This window comes from Chenopodium album, chromosome 1 (assembly GCF_948465745.1).
Source record: "Chenopodium album chromosome 1, dcCheAlbu1.1, whole genome shotgun sequence".
NCBI lineage: Eukaryota > Viridiplantae > Streptophyta > Magnoliopsida > Caryophyllales > Amaranthaceae > Chenopodium > Chenopodium album.
In genome coordinates this window covers 70,177,636-70,201,543 of record NC_137834.1, presented here as the reverse complement: position 1 = coordinate 70,201,543, position 23,908 = coordinate 70,177,636, and positions in this window count along the sequence as shown.

Below are 23,908 nucleotides of genomic sequence, written 5' to 3'. Positions count from 1 at the left end.
TTCCTTGTACGCCTCTTTGGTATAAGAGGTTGTTGAGGTATGAACTCGAACCGTAACAATCTACCCCTGCTTCTTGTCCAAGCGCTGTGACACTGAAACAAACACACCTTTAATGACCAAACTTAACCTTAACCTATCCGGAAAATATTTTATTAAAAATCTATAATTTTGAAAAAAAAATTTATTAAAAATCTATAATTTTAAAAAAACATGGGAGGATACCATCCGACTTACTCCGAAAAAAAAAAGACACAAAAACGAGACTTCCCTAAAATACGGTCGAAAAGTGGTGCACGACTAAAAAAAAAGTGTGTGGACATAATGTGTGAGTGATTAGGTGAGGTTATAGACGCGTGTTTTGACCGTATAGCTAGACACGTGTCAAAACTGGACACAGCATTCGCACAAAAATCGAGAAAAAGACTGACAGTACACTTTCCTGGGCACCGTGTCACGGTGCAGACTGTCGTGACACGGTGCAGTCTACCGTCAGACGGTAGACTTTCCCGTGTCACGGTATTGTTTACTGTGACACGGCAGAACATGCCGTGACACGGTGCGCAGTTCCAGGTCAGTTTTGTGATTTTTTTCAGATTTTAATCGATTTTAAGTCCGTACCAATTACTATGTGAGAATAAAAACCCTCGGTCATGGGTTAAACAAAAAGAGCAAACGCATGAGGGTTAGCACCAAACAACCACATAGCATTTAGGCACGATGATGTAAAAAAAAGTTCACAACCTAGAGTCGAGATCTATGTTCAACTATTGGTCAAGCTTTGGGTGTCAAAAGGGTACCATGGTTAAGAGTTTGGACGCGTTAGCAAGGCAGCCTCCCTTGAGGGTGTATGCCAACGGGCGGCTCCGCGAGTTCGTGATGAAATCAAACTCGACTCCATGGTTTTGGTGGACTTAATAACTAGGATGAACCCTTATTGCCATGAGCGTTTTTGGGTCAATAGAGCTTAAATCCCCCGGGGTTAAGACGCATGTAGAACACATACGTTTTTTCAGAAAAATCGAAGGAAGTCGACTGTGAGAAAAGAAAATAGGCCACCGGACTGATTTTAGGACTGCCGTGACACGGAAAAAATTCCCGTGTCACAGTACAGTGCACCGTCTGACGGTGCACTGTACTGTGACACGGCAGACTCTGCCGTGACACGGCATTCAGAAAATCTGACTGGTGCCCTGTTTGCTTTTGCGCGCAACCAAGTTATCCAATTTTTCCTACGGGACATACCTGAATGCGACGTTAAAACGTCTATGCAGATGCAAAAATGCCAAATTAATCACAGGAATATGTTTTCAAGAATCTTTCAAGTCTCATCCACTCATCTTAATTAAATACCGATCACTCATATCGATAAATAATTAAGAATCCTCCCAGTGGAGTCGCCAAATTGTAGGCGACGCTCGAAGTGCGCCTACATTAAAAGCATGTTGTGAATATGCTTGGCACTCATAGGAAGTGGGAATTGACATTACGATTAGGGACAACTATTAGGGACAAATAAAGTAGGGAGCCGCCAACAAGTTTTTAAGGAACTTGTAAACCGTTCACGGATCATAAAGGCAACCACGATAAAGGGACAACGAAGGCAACAACGATTGACCCGTGAAGGTTACACCCCATTCATAATCCATGAGATTACTAACTCCATATGGTTCGGAACCACGAAAGGAGGATCGAGGATAATGGTACGAAGTGAGTCATGGAGTCACATTCGCCCGTATTGGCCTCTACTCGATTCTTTTATTGAAAAGCATTCCTGTGATCTCAAAGGCATACAAACAATAATTCAATTTGCTCCAAAATATTATTTAACTAAATTGGTTCAATATTAATGCACACATAATTCTAAAAATTTGGTGATCACTTCAATTAATAATAAGATTAAAAAGGATCCTAAACCGGTTGTCCAAATTATCTTAGTAGTCGTGATTTTCAATTAGATATTCCCTTTAACATGCAATATGGTGATCAAAAAAATAAACATTAATATTAAAACCAATTTAATCACAATTCCAACAACATAAAAATCGTTAGAAAAATAATAATAATAAAAAGAACATGATCCTTACTTTGAATCTGTTCGTTTGCAACTACAAAATAATAAACGAGTTAGTAACTTCAAGGAAATAATAAAACAATAACTAAATTAAATTAAATAAAATAAGGTTGATTTTGGGGCCAAACCCTCAAACGATTCTACCTTTCACGCCTTGGCTTAAGGACAGAACCTCGAGTAAAATATGGACTCCTTTGAGTGCTTGAAGAAGGAATTTTGAAGTGAAAAGGGTAGGCTAGTGTTTAGGTTAATAGCATTGAAGAAAGAAAATAAAAATAATAAAATTCTGGTTGCCCCGTACATCAGAAATAAGGGGGTATTTATAGGGAAAATGTGCTGAGGGAGCACACGGAACCCTAAATTGTTAAAAACCCTAAAAAAGTATCCCGTGACACGGTCAGACTGTACCGTCAGACGGTACATTTCCCCGTGACATGGTACAGTTTTGGAGAAAACGGAATGAAAAACGCGTTAAGGGTTTACGCGGAAAGGACACGGAACGTCCCGTGTCACGGCAGACCTCCCGTGTCACGGGAAGTCCCACCGTCAGACGGGAAGGGTTCCCGTGACACGGTGGCTGTCTGCCGTGGCGCGGGAACTTCCAGTCCATTTTCCCGTCTAAATTCATTTTTAACCCTAATTTCTTTCGGCTTTTTTAAGTGCCGATTGATAATTTCGGGCTTTTTTCTCACTTTTATTATTCGGGCTAAAATAAGAAAATAATTAAAAAAAATAAATAAAATGTTTGGGCCAAAAATAAATAATAAAACAATAAAATAAAAAGGTTTGGACTGAAAATAAGTTGGGCTGAAATTAAAACTATGCTCTTACCAAACAACAAGACTAATCCATGGACCGTTCAAAAGTATGAATTTAATAAAATACGATTTTTTAAGCACTCTTGGGATTAAATACTAAATCCGAACAATAGTGGCGGTGAAAGGTTATTTATCATCGGGTTTGGTATTGGGGAGACATTTTTAGGTGTCTACACTAGCACAACCTCACCAGGTGGCTGGGTGTTTTGGCGTCGCTGAAAAACCATCAGCGCCACCTTATTAGCATTAGCGCCAGGCGCTGATATTGGCCCCAGGCGCCAAGCCAAATTTGTGATGCCAATGCATAGGGCCTGGCGCCAGCGCGGGGATTTCCTTAAATACTCCTATCCTCTTCATTTCGCTGCTTTGTTCATCGCGAAACTGCTCGAAAGAAGTCTGAACCTTCAATTGCTCATTACTTGCTCGTTTCTCAACCGAATTCGCTCAAATTTGTTGCAAATCAAAGCTCTTTTCATCTATTTTCCTGATATATGTATGTCTTCTTCTAACTCACATCAGTTTTTTATGAATTCTTGGCATGTTTATTCACAAATTTCATGAAAATTCAAAACTTATAATGCTCAATTTGCTTTGTTTGTCAAGTTTTATGCTATGAAATTGCTTGATTATGTTTGTATATTGTCTTGGGAGTAATTTGAGACTTGTTTGACTCAATTTGGTGAAGAAATGAGCAATTTGCCATTGTTGGTCCTCTTAAGGTCGTGAAGAACAATGTGACTCGTTCTTGATGTTTTTGCTAGCAATTCTTGTCCAATTTGTTACAATAATCACTATAGTGTTGCAAGAAATTGTTTAATTGCTTGAAAAATGCTGTCATGCTCAATTTTAATTTGTGCTCTGTTTTAGTACTACGTACTCTGTTTTTGTGAACATAGTATCATGCGGCTAGGCGAACCTTAGATACTACAGAACCTTAATTCATGATAATTTTGCACAATGTAGCATGGCTAGAAAACGAGGCTCGGGTATACGGTCCCGAAACACTAGACAGGAGCATAAGCTCGTAGAGAATGACATCACACCTTCCACTTCGCTTGGTCGACTTCCGGAGTGGGATGAGCGGACCTTGTTCTTCGCCCCTGTCCACCATATTTCTGAGAGGGTTAGACAGGGTACCAAGCCCGGGAGGACACGTCATCACGACTCTGGTTGTGATGGTTTAGGCGATTTGTACAGGATGCACATCGCTAGGGATCTTGAGACGAGACTCCAATGGGAGTCTTGCGGGCTAGCTACTCTGTTCGAGACCTCTGAGGCTATGGTTGCCTCCAACGAGGGTCATCACGTTGTGCGTGCTTTGGTGGAGTTCTTCTGGGACACCACCAACACCTTCCATTTCCCCTGGGGCGAGATGATGATCACCCCTACGGACTTCAGTCTCATCACAGGACTGGAGTTCACTTCTGTGCCACTGCCGTTTGACGATGGAATCGACGTCTTTTCTTCGGAGGTCGAGGAGCTGTTGGGGCTGATCGCTATTCGGGCCCGAGCTGAGGTCGAGACGACTCAGTTTAGTGCTAGAGGAATTCGCTGCTCGACGCTGGCAGCGGCTCTTGATGATGATGCGACCACCCGAGAGCAGCGGGTGCGTATCTTTGTGCTGATGTTGTTGTCAGGGACATTCTCCCCTGACAAGGGTAGTAGGGCATTGCTTTACTACCTCCCTGCTGTCCGTGATCTTCACCAGATCGGGACTTATGACTGGGCCAGCTTGGCATATGCTGACTTCGTTCGTGCGCTGAGGGACTCGTGTCGACACCGGTCCTTTGGGACGAACGTTGCTTTGTCTGCCTTTTGGAAGGTCGTAGAGGTAAACATTTATTCCCTATAAAGTTTAGCTCTGCATATTAGTTAGCATTTGCTCGCACTTTTAACTCCTTGTAGATCTGGTTCTACGAGTATTTTCCTTCTGCTGCGCCGGCGAAACCATCGCCGCGGGGATTTCCTGTGAGCGCCTCTTGCGGCAGTCATCATGTGGACATGTCCACTACACATGTCCGAAACTGGATCATCTCGGTACGACTTTTATTATTTATTTTGCATTTCCACGGTGTTTTAGACATATTCCTGCTTGATTGATGCTCTTTATAGGGACCTGAAGTAGTATACCGGCCGTGGGGCGGTTGGACAGTCCTTGGATTAGCCGCACAGTACTCTGCTGAGCGTCGCTATTTTCTGGGGACTTATGGAGCGGTCGCGTACTTAGGAGAGAGGGTCGCTAGACAGAACTCTTCTGATGTCTTCGTCGTTCCCGTTGCTTCACCACGTCATATGTTCGACGAGGCGCAGTTGTCGAGCATGTCTGAGGGAACTGGTACCCCTTTGCAGTCCCATGTGATCCTCGGGCGGTGTTATGCTGAGGAGCTACTACCTTTGTTAGCTCCAGCCCCCGTACCAGCTGAGGATGTGAGGGTAAGATTTTCTTAGCTTTACTTTCCACTAAGTAGCCCCCAAGTAATACTTTACTAACCTTTTTTGTTTTATTAGGATGGTGCTACTGAGTTCGTGCCACCCCGTATGTCCATCCACTACCAGGGGATGTACGGGCCGATCGAGGAGATGATTTCTCCGGCTCCCGAGGGCGAGCGCTTCGTAGAGCGATCGATTCCTCGCCACCAGACTAGAATAAGCCTAGTTTTTTTTCGAATCTTGTGTTCATATATCATGTATTTTTACTGACTTATTTTTCTGACAGTTTTCACGTGAGGTGTTTTCGGCGATGGCACGATGCATAGATGCCTTCCGGAGCCAGCTCGTCCGGATGAGGAACGCGGCCACTTGCCGTTGGGATGACGTCATCCGAGAGGTAGCCTTTCTTTACTCATTATTTTTTCATTGTTGCTTTAATTTTAATTTGTTTCTGATTTAATTCTTTTTGCAGGGCCATCCTATCGCTTCTCACACCCGCACGAGACCTGAGGGGCGGAGGGATCCAGCGAGGTCTAGCTCGAGACGTCGTCGCACTTCGTCAGGGGGTAGAGGTGGTCGCTCTGAGGCTGCTCGAGCTGACGTTGCAGAGGGCTCGAGATCTTCTTCTGAGAGTGCTCACGCTGCACCGGTAGGTGAGGCTACTTCGGCTTTCAGAGGTGGTGGGATGTACGAGGTTGGCTCGTCATCGCAGCAGCCTCCGCGTCCTCAGCCTCAGGTTGATCCTGGCTGGAGTGGTCCTATATTGAGTCTTCCTCCTCCTACGGAGACTCGAGCTGGAGCTGGAGCTGGAGCTGGAGCTGGTGGAGAGTTACTCCTCGTACGGCGCAATTTTATGACATGATGGGCCTACTTCCTCCGGCGCCGTAGTTTGTTCCTGTGTATATTTTATTTTGACTTTTTTATAGAACTTTGCCTTAGACTCATTATTTATAGACACATTTTGTATTTTTATGCTATTATGAATTTATTTACTGTTATGTGTATGTTTGTGTGTGCGTGAAAAGTGTGACAACAGTTTTGCGCAAAAATTCCGTCATTTTTATTTTTGATGGAGGGTAACCGACTCTCTCCCCCAAAAAGAAAAAATAAAAAAGGAAAAAATCGAATGAAATGTCGGATGTTTGGAATTTAAAATAAAGTCCAAAAAGATTAATATAAATTAAAAATAATAGCTATATTTAATTAATTAAGAAAAAGGATAAAAAAGATGTTTAGGAAAATTAAACGGAGCCATAAAGTCATTAACCGACTCGAGTCTAATATTAAAAAACACAAGTTGAGCACGCGCGGCTGATCTGGCAACTTGGCGCCAGCTGGCGCCCCACTATGGCGCGTGGCGCCAGGCGCTACACTTAGCGTGTGACACCAAGCGCTGGCGGTTGGCGCCAATCACGGGGTTTTGACGCCAATTGACGCTGACTCCGTATTTCAGTCTGATTGAAATTCCTCGCAATTTGTGTATAAAAATCCCCCTGCCAAGTCGATTCTTCTCATAATTCCAGCGAATAAATAATTCTCTTCTTTAGAAAAACAATAATCATGTCTTTAGTCACCAAGACCTTCACCCAATACATTCATGAATGGTGTCGATCTCTTAATGCGATGGAGAGAAAAGAATTAGATTTATTTCACCTGGGGGGAATTTATGGCATCAAAGGGGTAGATCTTGACCTAGACTTCATACATACCTCTTTAGAATTTTGGAATGTTGATACTCATTGTTTCAGAAATAGGGTATGATGAGATTAGCCCTTTGCCGGAGGAATTTGGTGCTATCTTAGGCTTCCCTGCAATAGACCTTATAGCAATCCCTAGAGTAGATGCATATTATTATAAGGATTTTAACGCTTCTTTAATTTAAAGGAAAGGGATTTATCAAAAATAGTAGATGGCAACATAGTTAATTTTAAAGAATTTGCACGCCATTATTTTGATAAACCTCTTTCTGAATCTTTTCATATATATAGAAGAAGGGCGTTCCTATTTTGCGTGCTTAACCAATTTTTTCTTAGTAGTGGTAAAAATAATGAGAGCCAATCAATTATAACCACTGTACTAGAACAAATTGAATCAGGGAGAAATCCGATGCCATTAATAGTTGGAGAGACTATGATTAGTCTAGATGAACTGAAAAGGGACCCAAAAGCGCCTCTTCGCGGCTCTCCAATTTTATTACAGGTAGAAAAATAATATTTTTAATTACAGAAATCAAAAAATATATTTTTGCATTGTAATAATAATTTATTTGCATTGCAATTTTTTTACAGACGTGGCTAATGGAGAGGATAGGATTAATTATCCCTTCGGACGATATTGAAAATTATACTCCCAATTGCTTTGTGAGAAGGAAGAAGCACATCCCTAAAATTGGGCGCCATGGGTGGATAAAAGTCTTAGAATCACGTGATTTCACTATCAAGTGGATCGTCCCATGGTGGAAAATAGAAAGGATGGTTGGTGTTAACAAGCAACCTTTTTGCCGTCTTCCAAGCTTGTCTCGTGTAACTTATTATTACCCCTGCAGGGTAAAAAGACAATACGGCTTGCTTCAGAATATTCCTTCCGGAGATCTTCGTCCTCCCTTTGAGTACCCTGTATCTCAAGAAGTAGATAGATTCGATGCTTACTGGAGTGCTAGACCTTTTATGGGAAGTGATTACCGAAAAGGTTCCTCCTTCTTTGCCCAATGATGTAAAGAAGTGGTTGCTGAAGAAATCTTCGACTGATCAGGGTAGAACCGATGTGAAGAATCGTCTAGGTGATAGGGTGACTCCTGCCAAGGAACGCTTAGGTGCAAGAATTGAATTCAAAACACCTGCAATGCCTAGGAAGAAAGGTACTACCAAAGACAAAGGGAAAAGGAAAGCTAACACCACAGATAAAAAGGCCTGGGTGGAAAAGAAGCATGGAGTGTTAGCTGAAGGGGAGACCATCTACTCCAAAATTGAATGTAGGTCCTCTAAAGGATGCCTACTAGCTAAAGTTATGGATGAAGAGGAGGAAGCAGACAAGAATTGGAAAAGAGCTAGAAAGGAAAAGAAGGATTAAGAGCATTGCTTAGCTTTAGATTTATTAGACTTAGATTGTTATTTTTATTTAAAGTTAATTTATTTCAGCTTTATTTAAATTCCATCAATAATGTAATTTTATTTTATTAATGAAATTTTAGCTTTCAATTAAATTATTTACTTTAAATTTATTTTATTAAAGCAATGAAAATCGAAAAAAATTAATTTTGCAGAAATTCTTCGACTAAGGAAGTCGAAAATTTTTCGAAAAACACCGAAATTCGCCTAGATTTTATTCCCGAATTAGCGCTAGTCATTGGCATTTGGCGCCTGCCATTGAAGTCTGGCGCTAGGCGCCAATTCCATTAGCTGGCGCTGATGAAATCTGGGTGGCGCCAGGTTCTGTTCCGCGACGCCAACAATTCGCCGATTTTCTGTTGAATTTTTAATTAATTCTGGAATGCGGAGATGTCGAAAAAAAAAGTGGCCGCACCTGTAAAGGGTTGCCTACGTATCCTTTCTTAAGGAATCAGGCCGAACGTAGCTCTCTTAAGTATCCTAATCAAGTAATTTATGGGTAGTATTTCTTAAGTTGGTCAAGATTTGTCATGTTTGAGAATTCATTGCCCTCCATATCAGTTAGTTTTGCTACACCTCCTGACAGGATTGTTTTGACAATGTAGGGTCCAGACCAGTTAGGTCAAATTTTCCCCTTGGGTCTAAAACATTATTCCTTAGCGCTTTTAATACCAAGTCTCCTACTTTGATATTTCTTGTCTTGACCTTCTTATTAAAATGCCTAGCCATACGAGTTTGGTAACACTGAGTGTGATGTAGAGCTTCTAGTTGTTTCTCGTCGAGTAGAATCAATTCTTCATATCTTGCCCTAGTCCATTCAACTTCATCGAGTTTACTCTCTAACGCGATGCGTAGAGATGGTATTTCTAGTTCGACAGGTTGTACGACATCCATTCCATATACCAAGGTAAATGGCGTATTTCCTGTTGATGTACGGATTGACGTGCGATAACCCCACAATGCGAAGTGAAGCTTGTCAGGCCAATCCTTATAATTTTCCGTCATTTTCTCGATGATAGTCTTTAGATTTTTATTAGCTGCCTCGACTGCTCCGTTTGCTTGAGGTCTATAAGGGGAAGAATGATGATGTTGAATGCCATATTTTTGTAGCAATTCTTCACTTTTGGCTTGAAAGTGAGTTCCATTGTCACTTATCATTTCATGTGGGAATCCATATCGACAAATAATATTTCTTTCGATAAAGAGTGCTACATGTTTTGCAGTGAATTTAGCGTACGATTGCGCTTCGACCCACTATGTAAAGTAATCAATTGCTACTAGAATAAATTCGTGGCCTCCTGTTCCTGGGGGAATGATTTTGCCAATTATGTCAATTCCCCATGTAGATACTGGCCATGGCGATGTGTAGGTGTAGAGCAAAGATGGAGGGACATGTTGTAAATTGGCATAAATTTGGCACTTAGGGCATCTTTTTACGTATTGATGGCAATCCCTATTCATTGTAGTCCAATAATATCCTTCTCGCATTATTTTCTGGACTAACATTTTGCCATTTACATGAGTGCCACAGATTCCTTCGTGAACTATTCTCATTACTCTTTGTGTATCCATATTTCCTACACATAGGAGAGCTCGACCTTTAGGTATCCTTTTATGTAGCTTGTTGTCTATGAGTACATATTGAGAAGCCAAAAGTCTTAATGCTCGCTTTGCTCTTTTGTCATCATGAGGAGGGTATTCTCCATTGGTGACATAGTTGAGTATGTCCGTGTACCACGGTTGTTCTTCTTCTTCTTCTTCTTCTTCTTGGACTAAGTCGTCATCTTCTATAGCCTGGATATATGCTGGTTTGTTCCTTTTTTCGATAGTTAGAGGCATTTGCTCAATTTCCGTGGGAATCCTAACCATTGAGGCTAATCTTGCCAAAGCATCGGCAAATTGGTTTTCCTCTCAAGGTAGATATGTATATTCTACCTTCTCTAGTTGATCGGTAAGAGTTTCCAGATAGGTTTGGTAAGGGGCTAGGCTTTCGCTCCTTACTTTCCACCTCTTAGATATTTGATTGATGATCAAAGAAGAGTCTCTGAATATTCTTAATTTCTTTACTCCCAATGCCAAAGTTGTTTCAAGGCCTACCACGCACGCTTCATATTATGCAGCGTTGTTGGTAACGTCGAAATCAAGCTTTATGGAGATTGGAACATGCTCCTCTCTAGGTGATACTAAAAGTACTCCAACGCCACATCCCTTTTGGTTTGAGGCTCCGTCAAAATACAAGGTCCAAGTATCATCTTCAGTGACCATTAAGTCTTCATCTGGAAATTCATTGTCTTGTATTGGCGTCGAGTCTTCTATTGGAAAATCTGCTAAAAAGTCTGACACCACGGATCCTTTAATAGATTTTTGTGGCATAAACCTTACATCGAACTGGGCTAGATTGACTATCCATCTTGAAATGAGTCCATTGAGTGTAGATTTCTCGAACAGATACTTGAGTGGATCTAATTGGGAGACTACGAAAACGGTATGCACCAACATGTAATGTCTTAACTTAGTTGTGGCCCACACCAAGGCGAGGCACAATTTCTCGAGCGGTGCATAGCGTGTTTCGTATTCGAGCATCTTTTTACTTAGGTAGTAAATTGTGTTCTCTTTGCCTTCTACCTCTTGTGCTAGCATGGCTCCCATTGTCTCTTTGGTAACCGTCAAGTATAACCTAAGAGGTATTCCGGGAAGTGCTGGTGCTAATACGGGAGGATTTACGAGATAGGCTTTGATCTTTTCAAAGGCTTTTTGACACTCGTCATCCCATATTACTGGTATATTCTTTTGAGCTTCTTGAAGATTGGTTCACATATTGTCGTCAGTTTTGATATGAACCTACTTATGTATTGCAACCGGCCAATAAATCCTCGAATCTGTTTCTCAGTCTTAGGCGGTGGCATTGACATGATTGCTTTAATCTTGGTTGGATCTACCTCTAATCCTCTATAGCTTATGACGTATCCCAAGAGCTTGCCTGAGGTGACTCTAAAAGCACATTTTGATGGATTCAACCTCATGTTATACTTTCTTAGCCTTTTGAAAAATTTCCTTAAGGCTTCTTGATGGCCTGGACGGTCTTTTGATTTTACAATGGTGTCGTCGACATATACCTCGACTTCCTTGTGCATCATGTCATGGAGTAAGGCAGTTGCTGCACGTTGGTAAGTAGCACCCGCGTTTTTCAACCCGAATGGAATTACCGTGTAGCTGTAAGTGCCCCATGGTGTTATAAAGGTTGTTTTCTCCATGTCTTCTTATTCCATGAGAATCTGGTTGTAACCTGCGTACCCATCCATAAATGAGAGAAGTGCGTGATTTGCCGTGTTATCTACCAGAATATCGATGTGTGGCAAAGGGAAGTCGTCCTTTGGACTTGCCTTATTTAGATCTCGATAGTCGACACACATCCTTACCCATCCGTCTTTCTTCGGAACTGGGACGACGTTGGCGACCCATTCGGGGTATTTGGATACCTTGATGAAACCTGCGGTTATTTGTTTTTGAACTTCTTCTTTTATTTTAAGTGCTACGTCTGCTTTCATTTGACGCAACTTTTGTTTTACAGGTTTCATTCCTGGAATTAGTGGTATAGTGTGTTGAGCTATTTCTCTATTAATGCCTGGCATATCTTCATATGACCAAGCAAATACATCGATAAATTCTTTAAGTAAGTTAATTAAATCGGTTCTTTCTTGCTTATTCAGTGTTAATCCGATTTTAACTTCTCTTTTATTAGTTGAATCATTCGAGATGTCAACTGTTTCAGTTTCTTCAATTACCGGTGTTTTCTTTTCGAGTGTTTCCATTGCTTTAATAATTTCTTTGTCTTTTTCATCATTAGCTAAACAATGCTCGTCATCTTGGGTTAGAGAGGAACACAAGAAGTTAGGAGAATGAGAAATATTATTATACTCTGAGATCATTACATCAAAGAGTGATATGTCCTCAGGGACTGGATCACTAACTATCCTAGGAGAAGAAATAAGAGGGGGAGGTGTAACTACTAAAGACTTAGAAGACTCTAAAGGGAAAGACTCTGACTCATACTCTGACTCTGACGACTCCTCAAACATCGGTCCTTGTCTTGTCGTGATTGATATCTTCCTTCTGCTTAGAGTAGTCACTTTGATAGTCTTGCGCCACCCTTGTAGTGATCCTTTGGCTGGAGTAATTAGCTTCGAGGGGTCGAAGCTTTCACTTTGTAGGACCGTTTGAATGAGCGAGGAGTTATCTTCATCATAAGTTGGCTCATTCTTTTCTCGCGCAAACAGTAATCCCATGACGTTAAAGTCAAAGCAAGGGGGTGCTTTCTCCTTATGGACGGGAGTTGGGATTTCATCAGTGAAGTAGCAATCCAAGAAAATCTCGAATCCTGGTTGTCTTATGCCGTTTACAACAATTGGCTCGGGAAATTCATGGCATGGATAGTCCTCTCCTTCTTTTATAAACTGGCCATTAAGCGTAAGAGGGTACTGATCCATTGAAATTGCTTTATTTTGAATGCGAGTGTCCCTACGTGCTTTCAAATTTTCCTGGGCTCGCTTGAGATCTTTCCGAGTCAGTTCAAAACCAAGTCCGAAAGTATCTAACTTACGGAGGCCAGGTGACTCCAGCGGTATTGCTATTCCTTTCTTCTTTCCTAAAGTCATCCCTGGAAAATGTCCTTGTTTCTTCAGCATGACGTTGACAATCATGTTGGAATGGGGGTCATGGCAAAGAGATGTCCTTTCATCCTCCTAGATTAAGGAGACTTCTTCATTAAAGCCCCATAGGTCTTCATCTTCTTCGTCGTGCTCCACATTAATAATTGGATTTTCTATGGATTTGATTCTCATAGGAGAAGCATCGATGGTGATTGGAATTCCTCCAACTATAGATTTCACTTGTTGGTGGAGAGATGAAGGGACGGCCTTCAGATCATGACGCCAAAGGCGTCCCAACAATAAGTTGAATGAAGCTTTGATGTCCACTACTTGGAAAGTAGTAGCATGTTCTATTGCTCCTGCCGTTACATTTAGGGTAATCTTGCCAAGAGCTTGACGACGAGTATTATCGTAGGCTCTTATTCCTTGTGTAGATGAAGTTAAATCTTCGTCTCTTATGCCGAGCATCCTCGTAGTTCTAAGTGGACAGACATTGATAGCTGATCCATTGTCTACAAGAGTCATAGGAACATTCATCCTGTTGCAAACTACTGTGAGGTTTAATGCCTTGTAATGTTTGTCACCTTCTGGGGGTAAATCTTTGTCAGAAAAGGTGATCAAATTAATCGGACTAGGAAGGTCACTTGTGAGGAAGTTGGCTAGTCCCTCAGGAGTAGTGTTAGAATCTATCCCGATTTTATCCAAGACATTCATTACAACCAACCTATTCTCTCGAGATGTTGCCAGAAGTTTCCACACATTCATCTCAACTTTTGTCTTCTTAAACTGTTTAACAATGTCGTTGTCTTCGATGATAGGCATAGGAACTTGATGTATGGTGGGCATAGGTTGTGTTGAAACGGGAGGTTGCATTCTCCCAGATCTTGTGAGGACATCTATCGATGAATCTTCTACAGCCCAAATGTCATCTGTGGTGTATGACACTGAAGGTGAAGATCCTACTATGTCCTTTAGATAGACATATTCTTCATCACTATCCCAAACTCCATTAATGGTTGTATCCTCTTCTTGTTGAACTTGGACTAGTTTCTTTTCATCAATCATTTTCTGTTCCAAATCCTTGAATTTGAAACAGTTTTCTATAGTGTGACCCCCTGATTGATGATATTGACAGTAATATCTATCTGTCCTTTTTAATGACTCGAATGGTCTCGGTTCGAAAGGTTTGATCTCGCCACACTCGGAGAGAATCTCGAACATTTGCGCATATGGGATCCCAATTGGAGTGCAGATTCTATTGCTCATCTTGGGTTTTTCAGTGACTTGGAAGGGAAAGTGCTTTGCCCCATAAGTCGTTCTCATTGGTGTGAATTCTCTTTTAGGTTCTTCTTTTGGAAGTGGAAGCTCATCATATTTCTTATGGAGTTCGTTAAGAACTTTGAGAGCTTCACGTAGTAATTGCGATGCCTCCTTCATGGACAGTGTGAGCAGTTGTATATCTTCCTTATTCGCCGGTTCTGGAATACTATCCTTGACATCGAAAAAGATCTCCTCTTCTTTTTCTGTGGCACAGATTTCTTTGACAGGTTTAATGAGAGAGGAGGGGTCAACCTCGTTTTCCTCATCGGAGATAGCTAGGGTATGAGCTAGAGGTGCATTGTCGATGCTTGGCTTCTTACTGGCAGGGGGCAACGAAAGTTTGTTATTGTCAATTAGGTCTTGGATAGCTTCCTTAAGCTTCCAACAGCTTTCAGTGGAATGGCCCCTACCTTGGTGATACTTGCAGTGTGCATTGGGGTTCCAGTTAACCGACCTCTTCTCAACTGGTGGGTCCCCAAATGGTCCAATAGGAGTTATAAAACCTTTTGCATTTAATCGATCAAATGTGATGTCATAACTCATGCCAATAGGAGTGAAGTTCCTACTAAGTGGTTTCTTCTGTCCTTGGTTGTTCATGGAAAGAACTTCTCCTAAATTAAAGGTGCTAATATTATTTGAGTGGGCGGTTTTGGAAGAAGAAGGACTGTCGTTCTTATTTCCTTTCTAGCCACTGTTGGAGTTATTGTTGGCAGCTTTTGACTTAGCCAAGTCATCTTCAATATTGATCCCAATGTCATAAACGGCTTTGAAGGTATGGAGATTATTTTGATATTTAAGATGCTTGGAATATTTTTCTTAGAGATTTTTGATAAACAGTCTCACAGACTCTTTTTCACTTGGTACCTCAATCATCTTAGCTGAGGTTTCTCTCCACTTGTTAAATAAAGAGGTGAAGCCTTCATTCTCTTTCTGTTTGAGGATTTCAAGTTCTCTATGGTCAGTCTCGACTTGAATGTTGCACTTGTACCTATCTACGAAAGCGTTTGCTATAGACTCCCAGATAGAGGTCTTTTCTTTCTCGAGAGAAAAGAACCATTGTTGGCAAACGGTCTCGAGGGATAGTGAGAAAAGAGAAGGAAAGACCTTCTTATCGATACCCTTGATACTCATTATGGTTTCAAACGCTCTTAAATGAAAGTAAGGGTTGACAATTGCTCTCAATTTTGGGATGTCGTTGGGGTTGAACTTCTGCGGAAGAAGATCCTTGTCCACCGAGACCCCTTGTGATGTAAGCTCTTGAAACTTGTAGTCGGTGGACAACTTGCTTAAACTCTCTTGCATGAGGTCCATTTGCTGTTGCTTCACGGGATCATCGATCCTAAGTGCGAGAAGCTTCAGTGTCTCAGTCATAGTAGCCAGTTGGTTCTTAAGATCATTGACTTCTTCTTGAGTTGCCATTATAACCCTAGCTTTCCTCTTGCGAGCTATAGGTTTGTCGAAAAGTTGGACTTGTACGAAGAGGTTATCTTTGATTAATCGTCCTTCCCTTCTTGACCAGGCGCTGTAAATTAAATCATTTTGTGTTTTAATTACTTGACTCGAATCAACTTGACTTTATGGTCTATTTTAAGGGAAAAAGAAAAAGAAAAGGGTGCATATTTTTGGCAAAAATAATGTACATATTTTTAGGGAATTAAGTATTATTATTTTTTTTATATATATTGGAGGATCAATATCCGACTTACCCCCCTAAAAAAAATGACGGAAAAACGCGCACACAAGACTCACTTAATCATGGTCAAAGTATGTGTATTGGTGTGTGCGTTGAGTGTAAGTGACATGCTTGGACTCTTGTGTAAGACCATGGGACTTAGTGCCTAGACTCGATCATCGATTCAATTAAATATTATTGACAGCAAAATTAACCAAATTAAACAGAAAACTGATTAATTAGACCCTAGGTGATGACTCGACCAATAATCTGAACTATCGGCCAAGCGACAGGACTGGCGTCACATTGTGGAGCTTGGCGCCAGACAACATAGCTGTCGTGAGGGGCTACACTCCAAAGTGTGGCGCTACAACTCAGACCTTGGCGCCAATATTGGAGCTTCGGTCTGGGACTGTTTTCGGTGTTATTAGTCAACTGGGGTATGCCTAAAGTCGTATTAGGTCGATTCCGATTAGAATATTAGACTTTATTGACTCAAATTAATTAATTAATTAATTAATTAATTAATTAATTAATTAATTAATTAATTAGGCAAAGTTCTTTAAGTCATTAATTTATTTAGTCTCAACACAAGTCAACAAACGGTTAAGAGAAACATAGAATATATATGCACAACAAATAATGCACAATTAGTCAAGTAGGCACAACATGATGCAATGCATTTGCAACCTAACCATGGCTCTAGTTCTCTAAAGTCTGGGATATGGTTTAGTCAAAAGGGGTCCATGGTTAATTGTCCGGATGCAACGCGCGGAAGCCTAACCGTAAGGGGTTGGCGCGAGTGGATGGGACACCGCGAGTTTTAGAAAAAACTCGCTTCCATTGTTTGGTGAATTCAACATCTCGGATGTACCCTTTGTTGCACGGAGCGTTCAATCGGGTAGATGGAGCATGAGTTCCCAGAGGGTTATGTCCATATGTAGAACACGTATGGGTTTCATAGAAGTGAGAAAAAATTCAATCAGGAAGTATGATCGAGCAAACAATACGAAAAACCGGTCGAAATTAGAACGCATATTTCTGGCTCGGTATTGGGGGAAATTGGCGCCAGCAATCAGAGACTGGCGCCAGATTTTAACTGTAGCGCCTGAGCGCCAATGCTGGCGTCTGTCACTACGGCTAAAAGTCTGGCGCCAAGCTCTGGCCCCTGACGCTACTTCCCACATGCCTCAGCAGCTTTCTGTGCTCGATAAAATTTTCCAGTTTCGCGCGGTGTTATTTCAGTCCTAGTTATGAAAGATATTTCTCAAATTTCCTACGTGTAAAATCCTATGTTTTTAACTCATTACGGGTGGTCTTTCTAATGAGATCTTTTTTATGCATATGACAATAATGTTAATCAAAATTACGCACATGAAATACTTAGAACTTTTCGAGTCTAATCCACTCATTCTAAATCATTGCCGAAACAAATTCAGGAATTAAAATAGAAATCCTCCCCAGTGGAGTCGCCAAAAACTGTAGGGAATAATTTCAAGCCTTAATCCCACTAGCTTGAACCCCACTGTGATCATACACTAAAGTACGGTGGCGTCTAAAAGGGAAGAAGATAGAGCAAAAGAGTCGCCAACAAGTTTTTTAGGAACTTGTAAACCGTTCACGAGGTGAAGGTTACACCCCTTAACGATCCAAGAGATCGTCAACTCCATAAGGTCATGAACCAAATAAGGGTTCGGGGATGAAGGTACAAATCCAACCTAAAAGAGATTGAACCTGCCCTAATAATATGCCTCTACTTTATTCAGATCGTATTCATGTGCGCTTTCTGATTAACATGCAATCAATAGGATTAACCTTAAACCTGTTTGTCTATGTTGGTTGAATATAATGCACAAATAAATCTATTATTGGTGATCACTTGAATTATAATCAAATTAACCCTAACAAGATTATTAATTATCTTATTAAGCGTGATTACAAGTACAAATTCCTTTTAAACATGCATAAAAGGTGTGATCAAGCAATAAAAATAAATATAATCAAGCAACATAATAATAATCAATATCACAACAATAAAATTATAATCATCATCAAGATAATAATAATCATAAAAATAATAATCATAATAATAATCATCATAAATAAAATCATCATCAAAATAATAATACTAATATTCATAATCATCATAAATCATAACAATTATAATCATAATCATGTTCAAGTTATTATTAAAGCATAATAATAATAGCAAGATACTAGGCATGATACTAACAAGATTAATAACAAATCCTAGCATGTCACTAAGCAATAAAAATCAAATCTTTAACCCTAACATGATACTAACAATCATAAATATTAGGAAGAGAATAGAAGGCATCGTAACAATCATATTTAATATTAAAAATACCCAAGACATGATACTAGGAATATCATAAGAACAATGTAAACATGATTTCTACATCATAACATCAATTAATCAATAAAGTACTTACTTTGATGCCTCGTACCTCTTTCTAATAACAAAATACACACGTTAGTAACTTCAAGGAAAATAATAATCAAAACAATTAAATTAAATAATTTAAAGAGAGATTTGGGACCAAACCCTCAGAAATTAAAACCTTTCACGTCTAGGGCGAAGGCAACTTCGAATATTGCTAGGTGTTTCTAGATCTTGTGAATGCGGAATTTTGTATGAAAAAGCAAGGTTTAGAAGAAAGATGAATGAATTAAGAGAGAATTAGAGAATTAAAGATTGCGAATGAAAACTAATTGTAGATGAGAATTCTTGAGAATTGGTGATTGATTAGAGAGAATAGGTGAATGAATGAATGAAAACAATTGGTGAATGAATGAATGTAGATGATGAATGAATGAAGATGATCGGTGAATGAAAACGGAGTTTTTAATACGATATTTATAGAGAAAATCAGCCAAAAAGATAAATTATACAAAACAGAGTCTGACGCTCAGAAAACAAAGCAGCGCCAACCCTGGCTAGTTGGCGCCAGGCACCAACACTAGCGTCAGGCGCCAGGCCTGGTTCCAGGCGCCAAGGCCTGGGGTTAGGCGCCAAGCCTAATACCAACGCGTTTTTGAAAATCCGATAAGTTTACCGTACTGGAGGATAAAATAATATAATTTCCTCGAAAATGCTATTTGATTTTGATTAAAACTCTGAAAAGTCAACAAAAGTCAATTTATCAATGCTAATTGAATTAGGAATGAAAAGAACCTTCTAGAAGAATCTAGAAGACTAAAACCATTCCTAATTGCATTAGGAATGATAAATCATAATAGGCCCTCCCCTAGATCATTGGGCCGTACATAAAGCTCAAACCGGGCCCAGTTTGGTAAATTGGCCATAACTTTCTCAATATTCATTGGAATTGGGCTTATAATATATCGTTGGAAAGGTATTTGCAAACCTCATCCAAATACACTATTATTGGACGCATATCATAGACCAACCAAACTGGATTGTCTGTTTTTCTTAAAATAAGTTTTCAAAAACAGAGAGAAGTGAAAAGAAATAAAAACTTTCCGCAACACTAGACTTTCCACACTTTCGCTTCATTCGATTATGATTCGACATGAAAGGTACTCATCACTGGGTTTGGTTTTGGGGAGACACAAATGGGTGTCTACAGAAAAGCATAGTGTTGACTCTGTATCCTTTTTGCAAGCTCAATTAACCTCTATCTGCCAGAAATTAGATAATCTTAGCACTGCTAATATAGCCAATGTTTGTGAAATTAATAATAATGCTAATGAGGCTTTCTGTGAAAATTATGGAATTTTAGGTCATTGGGAATAAGATTGCAGGAGTTCCGTGGAGCAAGTTAATGCCTTTCAAGCTTATAGGAAGAATAACCCATACTCCAACACCTACAATCCTGGGTACCGGAACCATCCGTACCTTTCCTACCGGAGTACTAATGTTCAAAATCCACCACCACGAGAATCACAGGCGTCACAACAACAATAACAGAATTATTACCACCCCAATGCTGGCCAGAAGAACCAACCACAACAAACCTCCTCATCTTCCAACCCTACTTTGGTAGAAATTAGAGCGATGCTGGTTAATATGCAGAAGCACATGCAGAGTAGAGATGCCCAAATTGATTCAATTCTAGCACACAATAAAATTGTAGATAATAAAATTGCGCAACTTTCCGCTACTCTACAAGCCCACCAACAGGGAGCTCTGCCAGCACAGCCGACCAGGCCTACAAATCAAGCCTATGCAGTTACTCTAAGGAGTGGTTCAAACTATGAAGGGCCCCCTATGCGTAGAGTTGATGAACCTGCTCTTTAATAAATAATGCTAATCTTGATTCCGTTAAACCAGACAATGTAGCTAATAGCCCCACAGGGCTAAAGCATAGTACTAATATATCTAATTCTACATTGCAGGATACGACTCCAGGGAAGGTTGCCACTCCAGATAAGAGAAATAATGATCCAAAGCCAGTTATCAAACTTCCATTCCCCAATCGTCACTTAAAGACAAACTTGGATAAGCAGTTTGGTAAGTTTTTGGAGATGGTAAAAGATTTGAAGGTAACAGACCCCTTCACTGAACTAATCACACAAATTCCTACATATGCTAAATTTATGAATGAAATATTGACAAGAAAAAGGTCTATTAGTGAGGTAGAGACAGTAGCTTTTACTACAGAGTGTAGTGTCGTACTTCAAAATAAATCTCCACCTAAATTAAAAGATCCGGGTAGTTTTTCTATCCCTTGTAATATTGGCAATCTAATAATTGATAATGCATTGTGTGATATGGGTAAATGAAAAGCTACTAATATTACTCTACAAATGGCCGACCGTTCTTTCAAATACCCCTTAGGTGTTTTAGAGGATGTTCCCGTTAGAGTAGGTAAATTTTACATACCTGTTGATTTTGTTGTTCTTGATATGGTTGAGGATATGCAAACTCCAATCATTTTGGGTAGACCATTCCTTAACACTGCAGGAGCAATTATAGATGTGAGAAGTGGAAAATTAACACTATTAGTAGGGGACGATAAAATTATTTTTAATCTTAATAATACCCCTAAAAGCCCCATGACGGAGGAGAAGTGCTTTAGTGTTAATGTGGTTCAAAGTTATTCTAACAAGCCCCAAGCTCTTGTAAAAGATCCTATGGAGGCGGTAGCATGTGTTGCATCCCTTTCAGATGAGATTGACAAATGGCAGAAGGAAGTTGATGCGATAGAAAGAGCCCTCTACACTTTCGGTCTTGGCTTTGAGGATGAAACGGTGGAATCAATCAAGCAAGTTATGGAAATTGAGCCTACGGTGAGTGTTCTGCCAGATCGAGTTGCAAGTGCTAAATGTAGTAACAGTTTGAAACAACCCTCGATCGAAGAGGGATCTTTAGTGCGTAGAATTGAAGAGCCCCCAATCCAAGTCAAGGAGGATCCACCAGTTAAGGTGAATTGGCGCCCCACAGGTTATGTCAGGATACCGCGTCGTTGCCTAAACACCGCTCGACCGGGTGAAAAACCACCCGACCAAGCGTTAGGTCGAGGGTCCTAGTTCTTGTATTTGGTAAGAAGGTCGTGTGGGACCTAGATAAACCAGCGCTTTGCGGGAGGCAACCCGTATTTTTAATGCTTTTTAGACTAGTTTTTCTTTCTTTTCCTTATGAGAGGAGAGATGAGGTAATTTAATGGGTTTTATGAGTGTTTTTACAGGTTTGAAGGACAAGAGTTAGCCAAAAATTGTAGAAAAGAAGAAAATAAAAAAATCGTCAATTTTAAAAAAAATCTAGATCGCCCGATCGGGCTACAGGTCTGCCCGACCGAGCGCGAACCATCCGGGCTCTTTTTCTCCTTCTTCCTTCATATTTCTTCCTTCATTTCTCTTTTCCTCCATAACTTTCTCTCTCTAAAACCATAAAACCTCTACCCTCTCTCAAAGATTCTCTCTTCATTTCTCACCCAAATCCAAATATTTTAACATATTCTTAATCCTCTTCTCATCTTCTACGATTCTATATATAAATTTTCGAATTCCATTAAAATTAATTTTCATACCCATTTTTACCATGGCTTCTAAGAGGGCTCGATCTATTTTCGGTAGTTGTTCTAGCTCGAGGAAGGAGTACGACCCGGATTTACAACTCCCCTACTGGTCGACGATCCGTATTGCTAGCCAAGAGCAAAAGGAGCGGCTAGAATACCTAGTCGGGCGCGAGGTAATTCCTTCACGGTGGTTACACCGCCCTACTTTAGAATCGTACGGTTTTTTTTATTTTGTTAAACGATTTTTGAATAACATAGGAATGAGAAAATTCGTTGATATGCACTATCCTACATACCGTGAATTAACTGGTGAATTCTTGTCTTCTTTGAAAGTTGTAAATAGTAAAAATGGACCGAATTTAATTTTAAGGTTGAACAATAGGAATATTAGTTTAACATTTGTGGAATTTGGTAAATTGTTTGAATTGAATTATGAATTACCATTTCAATGGCATGCTGACTTCAAAATGGGTGACATTTATCAGGCTCTTACTGGTTTGCCTACCCCCGACCCCTTACATGCTATTACAAAACCTATCCATCACCCTATTCCAAAAATCTGGCAAAGATTTGTGGGTTTGTGTTTTCTGGGTAGGAATAAGCCCCATAACCCCCAAACTAACGAAATAGCTGTTATAGGACACTATGTGTATGGGTTTGGGAAACTGAATATAGGTAGGTACATCATCCAACATTTGAGCAGACATGCCACATCCAGTACCCAGTCTCGCACCCCCATTCGTATAGGAGGCCTTATCACTAGAATAGCAGTGAAAAAGGCTGGTTTTGTTGAGAGTGGACCCCACCAACTGACCAAATGTGTACCAGATACCTATATGACCGCTAGGTATTTTGAGGAGTTAGGGTGGGTACGACAGGACAGTGAGCAGACACCCCACTGGTGTATTAGGACTGGGACCGAGCAGCCTTTGTCCATCTTTTCCCTACCCAGTCCTGACTTGACCGACTTTCCCCCCGGGCAAGCATCTTACACATACGACCTTTTAGTTGCCAACGCTAGGGGGCAAGCACCACCTATACCACCACCAGTTCCACCGCCCCAGCCTGAGCCCGAGGTAGCATTTTCTGCACCTCGCATGTCTCACTCCGTCCCCCATATTGACTCTGATCCAGTTTGGGACCTTCAGAGTATAGGTCAGGTTTTAGGCCGTATCGAGCAATCTCACATTGACCAGAGGTTAGGGTACCTTGAGAGGAACCAGGGTAGAGCTCTCTACCCTATGTACGATGATTATGCTCGTCGAGGCAACATTCCCGACGATGCTATCTACCCTGACTGGTTTCATCCTCCACCCTAGGGATACGATAGGGATCCCACTGCCCATGACATTTATACTGACTATTCTGCCTTCCATGGGTACGACCAGGACATTCCTTTCGGGGGACCGGCGGGGGGGAGTTTTCATGCTGATTATTTTGGTGGTAGCTCTTCTGGTGCAGGTGGTGCATGTGGCAGTGGAGGTGGAGGTTTTGGCTCCATGGATGAGGATGATCAGGACTAGCTATGTTGGCTAGTTCCCGAGCCAATGAGGACATTGTCTAATTCTTGCTTGGGGGAGATTTTGGATTTGGTATCTTTCTTTTTCTCTTTTCTTTTATTTTTGGTGTGTTTTCTTAGGTTAGATTTATTTCTTTTTAGGTTAGTTTTATTGCTTTCTTATATATGAAAAATAAAAATAAAAATTGAAAAATAAAAAAAATACAAAAATATGTTACAATGAATTATAAATCATGCTTCCTTGTGCCCCATACTTGAAAAAAATTGTTTTGATTCTTGGTATATGATGATAAGGATTGTGGATTAGTTGATCATGATTT